The sequence below is a fragment of the Rhincodon typus genome, chromosome 26 (assembly GCF_021869965.1).
Source record: "Rhincodon typus isolate 14 chromosome 26, sRhiTyp1.1, whole genome shotgun sequence".
NCBI lineage: Eukaryota > Metazoa > Chordata > Chondrichthyes > Orectolobiformes > Rhincodontidae > Rhincodon > Rhincodon typus.
Window position 1 is genome coordinate 6,143,345 of NC_063357.1, and position 19,984 is coordinate 6,163,328.

The 19,984-nt window shown below is 42.6% G+C and overlaps 1 protein-coding gene and 3 non-coding genes across 4 annotated transcripts in view; 1 reads left to right on the forward strand and 3 right to left on the reverse strand.

The window, feature by feature from the left end:
• ppm1e (protein phosphatase, Mg2+/Mn2+ dependent, 1E) overlaps positions 1 to 19,984 on the forward strand; it is a 323,526-nt gene that overhangs the window by 108,585 nt on the left and 194,957 nt on the right. The window lies entirely within an intron of this gene.
• Positions 9,005 to 9,222, reverse strand: LOC125486209. Its single transcript, XR_007264901.1, has one exon. It is a non-coding gene; the product is annotated as a small nucleolar RNA U3 (small nucleolar RNA).
• LOC125486208 lies at positions 12,187 to 12,404 on the reverse strand. Its single transcript, XR_007264900.1, has one exon. It is a non-coding gene; the product is annotated as a small nucleolar RNA U3 (small nucleolar RNA).
• Positions 13,725 to 13,796, reverse strand: trnah-gug. The gene has a single exon. It is a non-coding gene; the product is annotated as a tRNA-His (tRNA).

Genomic DNA, 19,984 nt, shown 5'->3' on the forward strand with positions numbered 1-19,984 from the left:
TCTCCAGACTTTCTTTGCAAAGGCATATTCCCGAAGGAGATGAGTGACATCCTTTTCACCAGTTCAGCCGCTTCGAGGGCAGCTCTGAGGAATGTCAAATTTCAGTGTGTTACTTGGTTTTCTCTGCAAAGTCGAAAGTGATATCTCTGCTAACATTACTATGTAATTGGCTGTGGAGATCTTTTGCATGTACTTATAGATAGCATTTTAAGAATAAGTATATTTTTAAATATGAAAAAAAATTGTCGAGAGATAAATGACATCAGGAACTGTATCCTTTTCTTCAAATAATGTGATGGCATCTTTAAAGACCACCTAAGAGGACAGAAAACCACAATTTAATACCACAGATAAAAGATAACGCTTTTGATAACATAGAACTTCTAGTATTGTATTGGTAACAACTTAGATTACGATTACTGAGTGCCATTTAAACCCAAAATTTCCTGAGTCAGGAATCGAGAGTGCTACCACTGAAGCAAAACTGGCAAAATTGTTCTGAGTGTCTAGTCTCACACATAAGTAAAATCCATGGCCAAATAGCATGACTCACAGGAGGAGAAGAAAATTGCAACGAGAAAATGAAATCCTCTTTTAAAAAATATATTTTCACCTCTTTTCTTCCATTTTTCCACACAATCCAATATTTCCTGGTCAAGAAGTAAGAAGCTTTGCCTCTGCTAACGTTTCTATGTAATTAGCTGTTAGGATATATACAAAAGATGGTCATTCCTTAACTTTTGTACTGTCTTGCAATGCCAAAAGACTACTGCACCTCCAACAACTGACTCAAGAATCAGACTCACTGTATGGGAATGGGCTGTAAAAGTGACTTCTAAACTACCACCTAAATACATCAAACCAGTTAAAGAAACTGAATAGCTCACTATCAATATCTTGAAGGTTACCATTAAGCAGAAAGTGAAATGGACTCACCATGTAAAATCATTGACTGCAAGAGCAGATCAGGGGCTAGGAATAAAGCAGTGAGTAACTCACCTCCTGATTTATCAAAACCTTTACACCATCTACAAGGCACAAGCCAAGAATATGATAGAATAATCCCCACGTGCTGGATCAACACAGCTCCAACAACACTCAAGAAGATTGACACTATCAAGGACAAAGCAGCCGCCTGACTGACACCACATCCATATACATTCAGTCACTGCACCACCAACACCTAATAGCAGCAGTGTAAACAATCTATAAGATACAATGCAGAAATGTGCTAAAGATCCTCACACAGCACCTTCCAAACCCACGGCCACATCCATCTAGAAGGACAAGGGCAGCAGACACATAGGAACACCACCACTTGCAAGATGCCCTCCAATCTACTTACCATCCTGACTTGGAAATATATTGCTGGAAATATAACGGGTTAAACGCCTGGAATTCCATCCCTAACAGAATTGTGAGATTACCTACAGCACATGGACAGCAGCCTTCAAGAAGGCAGCTAAACACCACCTTCTCAAGGACAACTAGGGATGGACAAAAAATGCTGGCCCAGCCAGTAAAGCCAAAAGTGAACTTTTTAAAAAACTCCAATGCTTCTTACCCGAGTACTACGTTCCTTGCCAGCTGACTTGGCCCAGGTACGAGGTATTCTTCCATCTTTATCATTCAGACGCAGATCACCTCCAGCATCCAGTAACTTACTGAGAATCCACTGATTGCAAGAAAAAGCTGCTGCATGTACTGGAGTACTCCGATCTTCACACCGGCTAGATGGAATGAATTGTTTACAAATCAATCAGTTTTTTATTCAACCAAAGAAAATGTGATGTGGTTACTATTCTAATTATGATTTTGAACATTGCAAAAATAACTGCTAATCAGCCTCAAAACCTTTATAAAAGCAAAATACTGCAGTTCCGGAGATCTGAAATAAAAACAGTGCTAGAGAAACTCTGCAGCTCTGCCAGCACCTGTGGAGAAAGAAACAGAGTTCACATTTTAAGTCCGATGACTCTTCTTCAGAACTGAAACTGAAATGAACGGTAACTTTGAAATTGGTTTGCTTAAATGTCTGCCGAAATATTTGGCTGTGAAATGTTCCTTTGCAAAGCATTCACCAGAGCAACGCTTTGATCTTTGAGAATTGAATCTGTTTGCATATCTTTGTCCTGTCGCAAAAAATTCCATCTGCATTTTGTAAAACACTTCATGTGTGGCTCTACTGTGCAGTCTCTGAAAAAAATATGCCCTACAATTCTCCAACAAAAATATTGCATTTTGGAATACCATGTTGATGAAAATAATGCAAAACTGTGCAAGGCAACTTTGGTCATGACATACTGTAGAAAAGGGCAAGAACTGGTTGTGTTAGCCTATTTTTTTTTCCATATTATCACATTATTCATTTTATCCAAAACTAAGGTGCCTGATTCCTACAAGTATGAAGTCCAACTTGCTCATCAGTTGCTAATTTACACAGGTCCCCTATCCCATGAGTTGCAAAATTTGAATCTTTATCCTCATTTCCAAAATCTCTCATGTTCTCATCCTATCCTCTCTCTGCAACTTCCTCCAGTCTTTGGTGCTCCAAATCTGGCATGTGCAATCATACCTCCCCACACTTGACCTTTGATGGCAGGCTCTTTAGTTGCCTTAGCCTGGTCTCCAGAATCCTCTCCATAGTATCCTTTACCTCTCAATTTTTTAAAGCCCTTCTCAAAGCCCATCCTTAGTCATATCTTCAAGTCTCCAATCATTGCTCAGCATCCTTTCTCTTATCATCCTGCTCTTTGAAAGCATTTGCATCATTTTCCATGTAAAGGCTGCTATGTTTATAAACCTGCTTTCACTACAGCTTGAAGTATTCAGCTTAGATACTTACTGGTTAGGATTTGCTCCAAACTCTAATAAAACATCAACAACTTTGACAAGGTCCAGCAAAGCAGCTATAAATAGCGGAGTCTGCCCCAAATTATTTCTAGTGTCTACTGCAGCACCTGGAAAAATAAAACTGAAATTAGGTCAAAACCAAAGCTGTAATACAAATTTTATTTAATATATTGATCAGTTCCAGAGCAATGTTGTGAAGTACATTATGTTAAAATCTGACAGTTTAGAATGTAATTCACAGCAATTGATATCTTATGTTCATTGTGTAGCTCATGTTAAGATCCTAGCTGATGGATAAGACAAATCCCAGAATGAAACCGGGAATGATAATTTTTTGTTAAATTTAATTAATGTAGTGGTTATCATTGAAGCATTTTAATATGAGATTGCTAATGTTCTTTAACAGCAAAACATAAGGTTTTGATACAAAATAAAGAGAACAAACAAACGATATACAAATCAGTTAACAACATCTTAAGACTAACATCAAAACAAAGTTTCAGCACGTTTCTCAACACCATCCATGACAGTCACTTATGGAAAAAAGTTACTCCCCTAACTCAACTCATTAGATTTTTATATAACTGACGCACTCCAAGTTCTTTCCTGTGTAGTGTGGAGACAATTTGATTATTCCTTTACGGGTTTGCTGTCATTAACTTTTCACGAATCTTAAACATTCTGAATTCTAATAATGCATAGATTTCTATCCATAATTCTTGTCTGGAAGCTTCACGAACTAAACTCATCTGCTGAAATAGCTAGCTTCCCTGAATTGACCTGAATTCTTACCAGGAGAGAAACTAAACCCTGCTTCTGAACTCAACTCTCATTTTACAGCAGGTCTGACAGCATAAAACTATAAGAAATAGGATCTGACATTCCTCATATCCACTTTCCTTTATTTTCCCTGTAAGCCTTGATTCCTCTACTGATCAAGAATCTTGATCAACTCAACCGTAAATATATACAAGGTCTCTGCTCCCATAGCTCTCTATGACAAGGAGTTCTAAAGACTCACAACCTTCTGAGAGATGAAATTCATCCTCATCTCAGTATTAAGTTGGTGCTCCTTTATTCTGAGACTATGCCCTCTGGTCCTAGACTCACTCAAGAGGTGAAATATCCTCTCAGAATTTATCCTGTGGTATATGTTTCAAGAGATTATCTCTCATTCCTTTAACCTCCAGAGAATAGAGTCCCAACCTCTTTAGCCTACGCTCATAAAACAATCCCTCCATATCAGGGATCATCCTAGTGAACCCAAATCTGAAGAAGGGTCACTGGATTCGAAACATTAACTCTGCTTTCGCTCCACAGATGCTGCCAGACCAGCTGAGTTTCTCCAGCAATTTCTGTTTTTGTTTCAGATTTCCAGCATCACTGCTTCTTTGTTATATTCTTGGATTTTCTTCACCAACTTCTTTGTCACCTCCTCCTCCATTGAATCTGGATTCTCGGGTGGAGGTTGAACCTGTTGTGCCGCTGTTTTGGCTTCCTGTCTCTCCCGTCTGGCCTGCCCCTCCTTCTGTCCGACCCTCACTTCATTTTTCCTGCTGGAGGGTGGTACCTTTCTGTCCTTTGGAGGTGGCATGACTCATGTTGAACGTATGTGGTTCCCCGACTTGGGCATGCCTTATACAGGTCGCCTGCTTCCCCACATAGGTTACAGTTCTTTACCTGTTGGCAGTCTTTGGTCAGGTGCCCCTCCTACTTACAGTTCCTGCGCAGGGTAACCATGCAGACCGCCATAATGCACCCTGACCTTCCGCAGGTTCGACAGACCCTGGACTGCCTTGCATACGTCAAATAATCTCGGCTCCCTCCAATCGCAAAGCTGGGTAGTGGGTGGAGGATGGTCCCATCAGCATGTGCCCTCAGGGTTACCGTGACCTGCTGTTTGCTGCCACTTTCCACTTGCACATACCCTCCCAAGAAGTTCAGGACATCTGCTGCTGGCACATGGGGGTTATACATGTGGATGGTGAACATCTGACTCCTTTGTGCAGGTAACACGAATAATGGCACTGCATTCAGGACGGAGAGGGGACCCTCACCTCCTTTCTCCTCAAATATATTCAGGAAATGCCCATATTGCTTCACGCTCCTGAAGGTCATATCAAAGTACCTGCCACTGGGGAAATCCTGCAGGCAGTACAAATCTGTTGCATTTTTTAAATTTCAAAAATATACCTTATTCATAAAAAAGTCCATTTGTATATGTACATTAACACATTAGCATTTCGGTTCTGCACAGTTCCATACTAAGCAAACAAACAAAACTTTGAACTTTGATTCTAACCCAAAAAAACCAAAGATCTCTCTTATACAATGCTAATATTTACACATATTTGAGGCACTAGGAGGGTCTGATAAATCTAAGGTTTTGCAGTAGATCTGTAGCTCGGGTCGTGGGTGTTGAGGTTGGTTGGCTCGCTGAGCTGGTTTGTTGTTCCGCAGACGTTTCGTTACCATGCTTGGTAACATCCTCAGTGCAGCACTCTGATGAAGCGTCGGTGTGTTTTCCCGCCTGATTTTTAAACTCTGGGGTCCGTTGCGATGGATTACCTCACTTCCGGGTTTCCTCCTTAGTGGAACGTATATGGGGTTGAGTTCAATGTGTTTATTAATAGCATGCTTCGTGGAGTGCAATGCTTCCAGGAATTCTCCTGCTTGTCTCTGCCTAGCCTGTCCCAGGATCTTGGTGTTGTCCCAGTTGAAGTCTGGTTCTCCTTGTCCATGTGGATTGAGATGAGTGAGTATTGGTCGTGTCTTCTTGTAGCCAGTTGGTGTTCATGTACTCTTGCTGTTAGTTTCCTTCCTGTTTGTCCGATGCAGTGTTTCTCACAGTCTCTGCAGGGGATCTTGTAGATGACATTGGTCCTGTCCATGGTGGGGAGTGGGTCTTTAGTTCGGGTGAGCACTTGTCGTAGGATTGATGTGGGCTTATGTGCCACTCTGATGCCCAGCAGTCGTGGAAGTCTTGTGGTGAGTTCTGACGTGTTCCTGATCTAGGGTAGTGTGATGAGTGTGTCGGGGCGTGTAGAATCTTTCTGATGCTGTTCCTGTAGGCATCTCCTGACCCAGTTCTTTGGATATCCATTATCCTTGAACACTTGGAAGAGGTATTCCTCCTCCTCTTGGCGTAGTTCTATGTTGCTGCAGTGTGTTGTTGCCCTTTTAAACAGTGTTCGCACGCAGCTTCGTTTGTGTGTGCTGGGATGGTTACTATTGAAGTTCAATACCTGGTCTGTGTGTGTGGCTTTTTGGTGTACTTTCGTTTGCAGTTCCCCATTTGTCTTCTGCTCTACCATGGCGTCCAGGAATGGGAGCTGTTTGTTCTTCTCCTCCTCTCTGGTGAATTTTATTCTGGTGAGGGTGTTGTTTATGAGTTTGTGTGTCTCTTCTAATTTGGTCCGTTTAATGATGACAAAGGTGTTGACTACATAGCTTATCCTTTTTCTCTGATGAAGCGTCAGTGTGTTTTCCCGCCTGGTTTTTTAAAAATGCTGCACTGAGGACGTTACCAAGCATGGTAACGAAACATCTGCGGAACAGCAAACCAGCTCGGCAAGCCAACCAACCTCAACAGGGTCTGATAAATGAATGGTTCCCAATGTGTCTTCAGCAGAAAGGCTTCCAACAATGGGCTTTTCCCCATTGCCCCTTGGCGGCAGCTTCCTCAAGTTATAGTGCATCTCTCAGCACGTAATCCTGGACCCTGGAGTGTGCCAGTCTGCAACACTCATTCCGGGTCAATTCCTGGTTCTGGAAGACTAACAAGGTTTGGGCAGGCCAAAGACTGTCTTTCACCGAGTTGATGGTCCTCCAGGCGCAGTGATGTTTGTCGCAGTATGTGTCCCGGAGAACAGGCTGTAGAGCACAGAGTCCCATGTCACGGAGCTGCTCAAGACGAACCTCAACAAAAACCATTGCATCTTCCTCCAGACTTCCTTTGCAAAGGCACATTCCAAAAGGAGATGTGTGACAGTCAACACCCCTGGAGCCACTGCGAAAGTAGCGTGCAGTGGTGCAGGCTGACCAGACGCACATAAAGGATCTCACAGGTAATGCCCTTCTCACCACCAGCCAAGTGGCGTCTTGATGCTTTTTAGAAAGTTCTAGTGATGAGGCATTCTGCCAAATCACTTTGACAGTCTGCTCAGCGAACCACGCAACTGGATTCACCCTCTCCTTTTCTCTCAGGGTATCGAGGACACTGTGTGCTGATCACTTGCTGATGCACTTGTGGTCAAAGGTGTTTTTCTTGGCAAATATTTCTATGAAGGACAGGTGATACGGAATGGTCCAACTACTTGGAGCATTCCGTGGCAGCCAGGGCAGTCCCATCCTTCGCAACACTGCGGACAGGTAGAACCTCAGAACGTAGTGACACTTGGTGTATGCGTACTCAGGGCCTACGCAGAGCTTGATGCAGCCACACACAGAGATGTCCATCAGGATGCGGGCAAAGTTGGGTACGTTCTTAACCCCCTTATTCGGAGTTTTGCATATGGAATCCTTGCAGACCCAGTCTATCTCAGGCTTCCAGATGAAAAGGAAAATGGCTCGGGTGACAGAAACAGCACAGTTTTGGGGGATGGGCCACACCTGTAGATGAGGGTCATAATGCCTTTTCTCATGGAGTCACGATGGTACTTGGCAGAGGCATACTGTTGTACACCTCCAACAGATCCTGGCCAATCAAGTCCAACAGATCAGAATACAAATCGACCAGTAAGCCATCGCATCTGCGAGTTATATTCTTTTCTAAGGACTCAAGGGCCTGTGTCAGCTCATTCAGAGACAACAACTGGTGCAGACTCTCCTGCATGTTGTCGTCTAAGACCTCTGTGATAGATGTCAGGAATGACTGGGAGGCTGTGCTGTCTGTGGGCTTCGTGTCATACTGTCTGGCATAAAAGGACATGCGGATCCTCAGTGTTTCAGACTGAGATGACGCTACTGAGCTATCTTCTTCTCTCAGGCTGCTGAGCACATACTCATCAAATGAGTGCCACGGTGCCAGCTGAGTGGGGGATAGGATGTCAGCTGGGTAGGATGTGGAATATGTTTGGAATCAGGTGGATGTGACGCCAAGTGAGCACTAGGGTGCCAGGTGGGCAGGACAGCAAGTGGGTAGGGTGCCAAGGTGCAGGATCTCAGATGGATAAGATGCCAAGTTAGAAGTGAAAATTTGGCAAAGGACATGGTGCAAAGTGGTTGGGATAACAAATCAGGATGTAGGATTGTGCAAAGGACATGTCGGTAAGGGGGCAGGTGACTGTTCCTGTGTTTAGTGTTACAACAGGGAGGCTGAGAAGGATGGCGTCAACCGGGGGCATCAGGTCAGGCGGAGGGCAGAAGTAGCAGATTTTCTACCAGTTAGGAGAATGGATAAGGTCACAGGAAGGGAGTCGTGGGATGGAGCAGTTCCGGAGCAGACTGAAGGGCTTAGTGAATCGAGGGCACAAACGTAAGGGTGAATACAAACTCGACAAAAGCAACTCAGAACCCGGGCAACCTAAAGCAGCTGGTTCACATTCCGACTTCTTTGGATCTGTACAGGAGAACAAACGCACATTAGAGTTTAACTTTCCCGACAATTCCAGCAAACAAACTCAAGGCATTTCTTATTTATGCAAGATGCTATTTACATCTAGTCGAGGCAGCAGGAGAGTCCAATAACAGAACTGACCCACGTTGTACTTTGGGTCAAGGACCTCAGATGGTGGTCTTTCTCCACTATGCCTTGGCTGCAGCTGCCCCAAATTTCAGGGTGTCCCTCAGTCCTGGATCTTGCAATAGGCCAGTTTCCAACACTCACTACTGGTAGCTTGAGCTGAGAGATTTTTTTGAATTGCAAAAGTACACTTCATTTGTAAGTTCAAGCTGAGGGTTACTACATATCACACAAGGTGGAAAATGACTTGAAAAGGATATCTAAGCAACTGAGAGTCTCCTTTGCAGAGATAGTAGGAATTGCAGATGCTGGAGAATCTGGGATAACAAGGTGTAGAGCTGGACAAACACAGCAGGCCAAGCAGCATCAGAGGAGTAGGAAGGCTGAAGAAGGGTCTAGGCCCAAAACATCAATCTTCCTGCTCCTCTGATGCTGCTTATTCTCTTTTGCAGGTTGACTTTAGGACAAGCCACTCAGACTGCATTCTCTTCTTCCAGCTCTCTGCAAAAGAGAGAGACAGAACACTCATCAACAGCAAAGAGCAGATGCTAAAAGCAACACTCAATGCCTACTTCCTGTTCAGAAGAGAACACTATAAATCCTCCTTGTGGTTTGTGAGACCAAACACTCTAGAACCCATTTCTCTAGGAAAGAACTATAGAAATGATCCCTAAGAGTATAGTCTTAAAAAAGCAGACACACAAATTCAGGTGGGAATACCACAGACACACATCACGGTTAGGGATGCGGTCTCTGATTCATCAATTTATTCATTAGTATTTTTGCCAGTCATTTAATTTACATTGCGTTATAAAATAAATGTATATACTGGAGTAGTTTTCTATTTTATTACATTGAAACTCTCAGATCTACAAACTGATTACCATAATCTACTCGATAGACGAATCGAAAGTTAAGCATGCATCACCAGAAACCAGCACGCAATGTCACATGACATTGTTTTCAAATTCATCGTTCAGTATGATATTCTATAGCTCCTAAATCATCCAAACAAATCACTATCAGGAAGTGCAGTACAGTCCTTGAGAACAGGGTAAATGAATGAACTCCATTTAGGATCGCATATCAGCAGCTTAATTTTTACCCTTCACCACTGCAGCAAGCGATTTCCTGTCTGAGACTGAACTAAACTGCTTGCAACCCTGGTGTAACATTTGACCTCGAGATGAGGTCACACAGAGCTCTGCATTTCTGACAGGCAATTCCGATCAGGGCTTCTTCAGAAATGGGGAGCAGTATTTCCATTCTGACAATTCTCTCATAGAGTATAACTGTTGGGGAAACAGAAACCATGTCCCCATTCACAGCAGTGAGCACAGCCTCTTCTGAAATTTAAAGGTTCAGAACCGCAGACAGCCACTTTGATCGCTGCTGGAAAATGCTAACAGCGTAAGGTTAGTGTTCCGGGGCTGATGGGTGCCTGTTGATCGGGTATTAACTGTATAGGGTGTCAAGGAGCCATTTGAGGAGGGGGTAGAATGTCAGCTGGGTAGGATGTGGAATGCCAGTATTTCGGAGTCAGGTGAATGTGATGTCGAGTGAGTAGGGCAGAGTGTCAGGTGGGTAAGGTGCCAACTGGCTATGTAGTACAATGCTAAGGTGCGTGGTGGTAAGGGGACAGGTGACTGTTGCTGTGTTTAGTGTTACATCAGGGAGGCTGAGGAGGGTGATGGTAACCTGGGGCATCTGGTCAGGCGGAGGGGAGTGGTGGCAGATTTTGTATGAGTAGGCAAAATGGACATGATCCCGGGAAGGGAGGGGTGTGATGGATCAGGTCTGGAGCGGATGGAATGGATTAGTGAGTTCAGGGTATAAATATAAGCCTGAATATGGAATCGACAAAAGCAGGTCAGAATCTGGGCATTCGAAAGCAACTGGTTCACATCCCAATTTCCAATGGTTTTTCACTGTCTACTTGGGACTACCCAAGAGTAGGATGGAACGCTTGATTGATTGGTTTATTTATTGTCATGTGTATTTATTACAAGTACAGTGAAAATTGTTTTACAATGCCTCCGCTTTCCAGCGCCATCCTAAAACGCAGAAATAAACCAGATGTAGAGTATAAAGGTAGAAAAATAAAGAAATCAAGTTTAAAAATTCAACATTACAGTCCTTCTGAAGTGCTTAGCCCTGGGCCTCGATCTGGGCTCTTTCACCCCGTTGCTGACACCAACACCAGCACGAAGCAGTCTGGAATATATATTGTGTATTCCAGTCGGGCCAACCTTGAGTCCCTTCACTGTGCCACCGCCTCAGAACCGTATCACCATTCTTTAGCGACATCTTGCCTCTATTGACAATGCCACCGCCATGAGTCTGCACTGCGCCGATCTTTCCAATGCAGCCGCTGCTGAAGTTACCAAGTCCCGCACCAGACACTGGGTCCAAATTAATCTCCTTCTGCCACCACCACCCAGAACAAACCTTTCCTGCGACATGTTGGACACCTAGATGCTATCCGAGCTCTCCACAAGAATGTACGTAAGTAAGACTAAAGTTTTAAGAAAAGCAGAGAAAGAAGAGGGAAAAAAGAAAAAGCGGACGGACCAGATGAGCTGCAGACACACTTCCCACTTGTCTGGAAGTGTGGAATTCCAACAATACACAAAAAATTCCAACACCATCAAGGATGTAACAGCTTGCCTGATCAGCTATCCAGCATCACTCTAAACATTTGATTCCTCCATTCCTGGCATGCACTGGCATGGTATTGTCTACAAGATGCACCACTGCAACTGAACTTGTGAAGGGATTCCTCGACAGCACCCAGCTGATGGCTACAAGGAAAAGGGCAGCAGAACACATAAAAGCCAACGCCTATACTCACATCACACAGCTTGGAAATATATTATCATTTCTTCAGTCACCAGATCAATCTAGAATTCCTTGCTGATCAGAACTGCAGATATACAAAATGGGCTGCACTTGTTCAAGAAGCAAAGTCAAAAGAGTAAAGTTGCCATACTCCTCTTGGAGGTACTTGGATTGGAACGGCTTAGACGGATATAGGCCAAATGCAGGCAGATGGGACTAGTTCAGTTTAGCAAAGCTTGTCTGCATAGACGAGTTGGGCCAAAGGGCAGGTTTCCATGCTTTAAGTCTCTATGACTACAAGCTGTTCCCTCGTTAATGGCAGACATTGTGTTTGTTTCAAAAATATACTTCATTCATAAAAAAAATTTACATACATACATAGTCACTGAAGCAGTTCGGTTCTGTACAGTCTTTGCATATGGAGAACAAACACAATTGGAGTTTAACTTTCCCGACAATTCCAACAAACAAACTCAAGGCATTTCTTATTTATGCAAGATGCTATTTACGTCAAGGCAGCAGGAGAGTCCAATAACTGAATGGACCTACATTGTACTTTGGCTCAAAGACCTCAAATGGTGGTCTTTCTCCACTATGCCTTGGCAGCAGCTGCCCCTCAGCAATAGTCCTTGATCTTGCAATATGCCAGTTTCCCAACACGCACTGATGGTAGCTTGAGCTGAGAGATTTTTTTTGAATTACAAAAGTACACGTCATTTGTAAGCTCAAGCTGAAGGTTACTACACCTCACACAAGGGAAAAAGGATGTCTAAGCAACTGAGCGCTTCCTTTTCAGGTTGACTTTAGGACAAGCCACTCAGACTGCATTCTCCTCTTCCACCTCTCTACAAAAGAGAGAAACAGAACACTCATCAACAGCAAAGAGCAGATGCTAAAAGCAACACTCAATGCCTACTTCCTGTTCTGAAGAGAACACTATAAATCCTCCTCGTGGTTTGTGAGACCAGACACTCTAGAACCCATTTCTCTAGGAAAGAACTATAGAAATGATCCCTAAGAGTATAGTCTTAAAAGGACAGTACCACAATTTGGTTTGGGAATACGAGAGGTACATATCAGAGTGCATGTGTGTAATTCCTTTCCATAGTATTTCTAAATTATTTTCAATAAGCCTTTTGTTTATAAGTCTGTTACTTGTAGCTATATTTCTCAACAAGACGAAAACCAGAGTAGAAATGAACGCCAACGATATTCAATTTAAATTCCTAATCGGAATAATCGTCTGATCATGCAATCAAAGCTGAAGAAATGAGTGGGGCGGACGCTGCTGGTATTCACAGCCGAACAGTTGAAGCGATCCCTGCTGGAAGCTAGCAGACGTAACACTTGCCAGAAGACAACAGTCGCCTTATGTTCCTACTCGTTTCTCTCCATAACTACCACACCCGTTTGCCCTCAAATAACAGACGTGAACGATGTGACAAAGGACTTGTCGACTTAACTCTCATTCCTGCAACAGTATATCATGTCAAGGACGCGAGTTTGATGTAAAATCCACATGTTAAAACACTCAACGACATAATGATTTGCGAAATTAAGCGATTTCTGAATTGATTAATTCTGAATTCAACTCCAGAAGCAGGGTCACTGGACCCAAAACATTAACTCTGGTTTCACTCCACAGATAATGCCAGACCTGCTGAGTTTTTCCAGCAATTTCTGTGTTTGTTTTAGAACGGAATTGCTGCTTCCATCCTCATTATTGTTCGGCGATGATCTCAACATAAATCTTACTCGAATTATGACCAATTTGTCATTAATTAAGAGTGAATAGTTACTTCCTTAAATTGCCTGAATGACGTCTAAGAGCGTAGTCAAATATCTATAATTTTTTGCAGCACAATGTGAGGCTTGGCATGTAATTCAGGAAATACAAAAGCACTTCACTCAGAGCAGGACTGATGTCTCGCAAAGACGCACATGCACACATTACTATTGTTGCTTTAAACCAAAAATGTAACAAAATAGAACAGCATTTTTTCTAATGGATAAAAGCATGAATGACATTTACTGGCGTATATATTTTTTTCCTCTATTCACATTGCTACCAGTCAAAGATACCACCTGTGGACAGAAAAGTAGTTGAAATGTGTTAGATCACAGAAACTGCCTGGACTGGAGGTTTTCCAGTTGTTTCCGCTTTCAGTTCAGATTTTAAGCGCTATGTGTTTGGATTTGTTATTTTACAAAGTGGTTCTTTCCAATTTAATATATAGGGTAAAGGAAGCGAAATAGTTAAAATGCCACAATAAAATTATCTGCAGCTGAACAGCAGATTGTTTTAACTAAGAAAATTAACACCCATTGCCGTGCCATTGCTTTTCCGCAATGCCGTGACTCGGATTCGAACCGAGGTTGCTGCGGCCACAACGCAGAGTACTAACCACTATACGATCACGGCGAGCTACATGGGCTTCGCAAATTTACGTCTGAAAATCAGCCTGAAGTGTAACAATATTGTCGGTTATGTGTCAGGAAGATTGAGGTCTGGGGCTGCCATTACATTAGTTTGATGTTACGAAACAGACGCTTCTTTGACGTGTTTTACGATATTTGCGGATATCTGCTCTCCGTCTGCTTGGCTTTAGTTACTAATCACTCCTTATGTATACAGAGGAAAACGGAACCCTTCTTGCTGTTTAAATAGCAGTTTTGAGCAGCTAGATTTGTTTTAACAAATTCTCTCACAGTATTTGAGCATCATTGGCTAGGCAGTTTTATTCCCCATCCCTAGTTGATCATATAAAGGTGGTGAGCCACCTTCTTGAACCACCAGAGTCCATGTGGTATGGGGATACCCACAGTGTTTTTAGGATGGGAGCTCAAGCTCCAATTCATTTAGCATAAAGCAAAGGTAAAGGGCTGTATGGTGGCTTGGTGGTTGGCACTGCTGCCTCACAGGTTTGCTTCTAACCTTGGGTGACTGTGTGGAGTTTGCATGTTCTCCCCGTGTATGTATGGGTTTCCTCTGGGTGTTCCGGTTTCTTCCCACAGTTAAAGATGTGCAAATTAGTTGGATTATGATAAATTGTCCATACTGTCCACAGATGTGCAGGCTAGGTGCATCAGCCATGGTAAAAGTGAGCTTATAGGGATAGGGTGGGATGCTCTTCAGAGGGCTGGTACAGATTTGATGGGCTGAACAGTCTCTATCTGCACTGTAGGAATTTTATGACCTATCATAAAGATTGCATTGTCCTAGCAGGCCATTGGGCTGCTCTCTTATTAGAGAGTGGTGACTAATGGTGGTTTAACCTGTGAGTCGCCATGCTAAGGGTTAGGGTTATGGTTAGGTTGAGGAGAGTCCCTTCATGGTAACCTCACCCAGTGTGGGAATTGAACCACACTACTGGCATTACTCTGAATCGCTATGCAGCTAACTGACCCCTCCCCCCCCAAAAGAAAGGTAACGTCACCAGCTGGACATAGGCCCAGGACTGTAATTTGCTCCGGAAAAAGGACTACATCCAAAACGTTAACCTGCTTCCCACTCAATGCTAGTAGGCCAACTGTACATCACCAGTATTTGCCACTGTAATGGTAATGGAGGTTGTACTGAAGGTCTGTAAGGGGAAAGATTTAGAAAAGACCTGAGGGGTAACTTTTTTGCGCAAGGTTGTACGTGTACGGACTGAGCTGCCAGAGAAACTGATGGGTAGATGAATAGGAAGGGTTTAGAGGGATATGGGGCAAATGCTGGCAAATGGGACTAGGTCAGATTGGGATGTCTGGTCGGTGCAGTTGAGTTGGACCAAAGAATCTGTTTCCGTGTGTATGATTCCATGACTCTATATTCTCCTGACTCACTTAATACTCTCCTGTGAGGCAACAATACCCAGCTACATCGGAGTTTGATGAAGGGTCACTGGACTCAAAACATCAACTTTGCTCTCCTCTCTACAGATACTGTCCTGACGATTTCTCTAGCATTTTTTGTTTTTCTGTAATAGTAGCTCGACTTTGCTGGTATCATCAGTAATCACACATGAATAATAGCCAATGCAGGAGGCTTCTGAACAGCAGTGCACCAACCTTCAAATGAGTATCAACCACAATCTCAGGACAAGAAAGAGCACAGAATAAGGTTGGTGCAAAGAAGAAAAATATTCAAGTCATAGAGTTTTACAGCATGAAAAGAGACCCTTTGGCCAACTGCATCCATGCACGTCATCAAGGACCTATCTCCTTTTATTTTCTAAAATCTTCTTCAAAACCTATCTACGAATCACAAGTTAGGCATGTGATAGTCTGGACGAATGCAGCTCCAAAGACACTCAAGAAACTTGACATCATCCAAAACACTTGTTGGTACCACATCCACAAACATCCACTCTCATTCCACCACCAATGCTCAGTAGCAGCAAAGTGTACTATCTACAAGATGCACAAAATTCATCAAGGCTCCTTTGACAGCTCCTTCCAAACCCATGACCACTTCCATCTTGAAGGACAGGGTGATGGGAACACCATCATTTCAAGTTCCCCTCCAAACTACTCGACATGTTTCCTCAGCGTCACAGGGCCAAAATCTTGGAATTCCTCCCTAACAGCATTGTGAGTCTATCTATAGCCTGCAGCAATTCAAAAAGACAACTCACTACCACCTTCTCAAAGGCAATTTTGGATGGGCAAAAAAGTGCTGGCCCAACCAGTGACACTCACATACCATGAATGATTTTTTTAGAAAGACTTGTAGGTTACAGTGCTTCAAGTGATCGTCTAAATACGTTTTAAATGTTGAGATAGTTTCCATTTATACCACTCTTCCAGGCAGTGAGTTCCAGATACCCACCACCCTCTGGATGAAAAAGTTCTTCTTTAAAAAGTAAATTTTAAAGCTTCTTTAAATTATTACCGTGATTAGCAATTGCAGAATACCACATTTTTCATACTAACCACAATATTTTAAAGGTTTGTATAATTAAAGCACATTACGTTTGCTGTCATACACACCAAAGAAAGCAAGCAAATTCACAACTAAATCAACATTAAACAAAACCTTTCTACTTTTATACTCCATTCCCTATAAATGAAGGTTCAGCATTCCATTGCCTTCCCTACTACTGCTGAACTTGAATTTTAGCTTCTTGTGATTCATGGACAAGGACTTCCAAATCCCTCTGTTTATAGCTTTCTGCAGTCTTTCTCCATTTAAATAACATTCAGCTCCTCTATTCTTCCTGTCAAAATACATAACCTCGTGTTCCATTGTATATTCTGCCACTTATATTCCATCTGCCAAATTTTTACCTATTGTTTAACTTGTCTGTATCCCTCCTTGTGTCATCCTCACCACTTGCCTTTCCAAGTATTTTTGTGTCAGCCGTAAACTTGGGTTTAGTATATTCACTTTTCTCATCCAATTGTACGTTGTAAATAATTGTAGCCACATCACTGATCCCTATGGTACTTCACTGGTTACAGGTTGCCATCCTGAAAATGTGCCCTGTCACAACTCTCTGTCTTCTACCAGTTAGCCAATCCCCTGTCTGTTTTAATACACAACCTCCAACACTATGCGCTCCACATTTGATGTTTACCTCCGCCGTTCCCTGGGAACACATAGTTCTGTAAGGTAAAGACGATCAGGATCAACCTCAACTAAAAGGTACATTCCTCAAGAAGGTGGACAATAGATGACTCTGAGATTTTCCTTCTCCAAAAATATACATTATTCAAAAGATTTATAAAAATACATTACATCATCTCAAAAGTGAGCCAAATACTCCAGTAGGTTGATTTAGCATATTGGCAACTGTCATTTCAAACACCATGTACACAACATCAAACCCCCTCTCCGCCTCAACCTCTCTGTCATTTCACTGAAGAGCTCAATCCAAGTTTAATAGGTGTTTTACACTGTGAAGTGGTTACATTTTTAAAAAATAATCATGTCACTGAAGCAACAACTAGATTCAGTTTCTGAATATAATCTAAATGCCATGACCATATATCATAGTTTATCTCTGCAATGTTTTGACACAAATTTAAAATGAATATTCACTTTGTTCTCACGACTATAAGTTAACATAGTTAATCAACTTGACAGTTTGATTTGGCTATCAGTTAACATTATCCTCTATTCTTTTATGTGATATTGTTGTTAATATAGCCATGCTTCAAATGTTGATTAAAATTCAAGGTTTGCAAGCACCTTTCAACCAACGTTGCTGCAGGGTAACACACAACAAAGCAATAGGCCATTCAACTCAGAGATAGTAGGAACTGCAGATGCTGGAGAATCCGAGACAACAAGGTGCAGGGCTGGATGAACACAGCAGGCCAAGCAGCATCATAGGAGCAGAGAGGCTGACGTTTCGGGCCTAGACCCTTCATCAGAAAAGGGGGAGGGGAAGGGGGTTTTGAAATAAATAGGGAGAGAGTGGGAGGCGGATAGAAGAGGGATAGAGGAGAGGATAGGTGGAGAGGAAACAAACAGGTCGAAGAGGCGGGGATGGGGCCAGGAAAGGTGAGTGTAGGTAGGGAGTTAGGAAGGGGATAGGTCAGTCCAGGGAGGACGGACAGGTCAAGGGGGCGGGATGAGGTTTGTTTCCTCTCCACCTATCCTCTCCTCTATCCCTCTTCTATCCGCCTCCCACTCTCTCCCTATTTATTTCAAAACCCCCTTCCCCTCCCCCTTTTCTGATGAAGGGTCTAGGCCCGAAACGTCAGCCTCTCTGCTCCTATGATGCTGCTTGGCCTGCTGTGTTCATCCAGCCCTGCACCTTGTTGTCTCGGCCATTCAACTCAGGTTGCTGTTTATACTTCACATTCTCCCACCTGTCTGTTCATACGCCTTCATTAACATATCCTTCTATTCCTTTCTCACTGATGTGCTTATCTAGATTTGCCTAACATGCATCTATGTTATTCACCTCATCCGCACCTTGTGGTGGTGAATTCCACATTCTAACTAATTCCAGCAAATACAGTTCTTCTGAATTCCTTATTGGATTTATTAGTGACTAGCTTTTAGTCTAACTTGAAATGGAAACATATTCTCCATGTCTACCTTTACTATCATATTCATAACCTTGGGGAGCCCTATCAGGTCTATCAATTTTCTCTGCTCTAAAGAAAGAATTGCCAGTTCAATTTAGAATTGATCTTGAATATGGCTTCATGCACACCAAATTAACTGAAGTAACATGATTTCAATTTAATTGTGAGTTATTAAAATACAATATAACAATTAATTTAACTTTTGCTGATAAAGAAACAGGTTACTCGCTGAATAAAATGTAAAACCTATCACCATGTCATTCATATGCGCTATGCCATGTCTCAGATTTGGACCATGTTCCTGAAGGCACAATGATGTCAGCATGTTAAATGGACTATGTTGAAGAGTTCCAAAGTATTTTTTAAATACAACAAGAAAATCAACATAATGATTACTGAGACTTAGTTTCTTGGAAGTGGAACCAGAAAATTGTCTATTCTCTGAGAACATCCTCCAGTGCTTAGTGATTGGTGACAATTTTTTAAATCCTTCCATGGGACACAGGTATCAATGGCAATATGGGGATTTGTCGCCCATCCCTAATAGCCCTTGAACTGAGTGATTTGGTCGGCCATTTCTGAGGTCAGTTAAGAGTCAACCACATTGCTATAGGTTAAACCAGCTAAGGGTGGCAGATTTCACTTTTGTGGATTAGTGACATAATCACTGTAATTTCTTAACAAAAACTGAAGGCTATCTCACAAGAAACGTTAACATGATTAAACAGTAACAATTATATCCTCCCATTAGCTCCCTTTATCCAGCCAATTTTGAGACATAGTCTACAAGAACATCCCAGAATGAATTGTAATTTTTCTGTTGATTTAACTGATTTCAGCCAGGGTGAGTCAGCTTTTTAAAACTGATCTAAACATCTTTGAGATAATGAGTAATAACCTTTAGTTGTGTACTTCTCACAAAGTAACCATCCAAATGAATTAAAATTATGGCACCCTTTGTAATTTGAATTGCATATGATATCATCTCCACTCCCTTAAAACTGAAAAGAAATGGAAAATAAAGTTCTCTGATACCGTCCCCATTAAACCCTCCCTGGACAGGGGCAACAAGGGGGTGACATACAGAATAAAACTCTCTTGACTCCTTTATTTAAATAGGAAGTCAAAAATAATAAGTGAAACAGCCCTTGGTGGGGCACCATATCAATATCAATCACAACTTAACAGTCGAAGGAAACTTATAGAATGAAACAGAAATTTACTAAATTAAAATAACATTGTGGTGATGTTGCACTCAAGGCCTGTGGCACCCACCAGTCTCTACAGGCCTCTAACGTGCCAGTGAGCACTACATGCTCCCTCTCCAGGGGTAAACACAACCGCGTGAGAGGGGCAGACAGTCAGAAATGACAAGCCCTCCATGGCCTGCGCTTGGACCTGTTGATGACCACCTTGGCCGGGCCCAGAAGCAGACGTATGAGCAGGCCTTTTGACTGGTCCGTCCCTCCCTATATTGGGCGCCAACAGATCAGGAGCATGGGACTGAAGTGCAACCAAAATTTAAGGAGCACTCCCTTCAAACATCTCGAAAGGAGCTGCAAACAGAAGTATTCTACATATAAATGA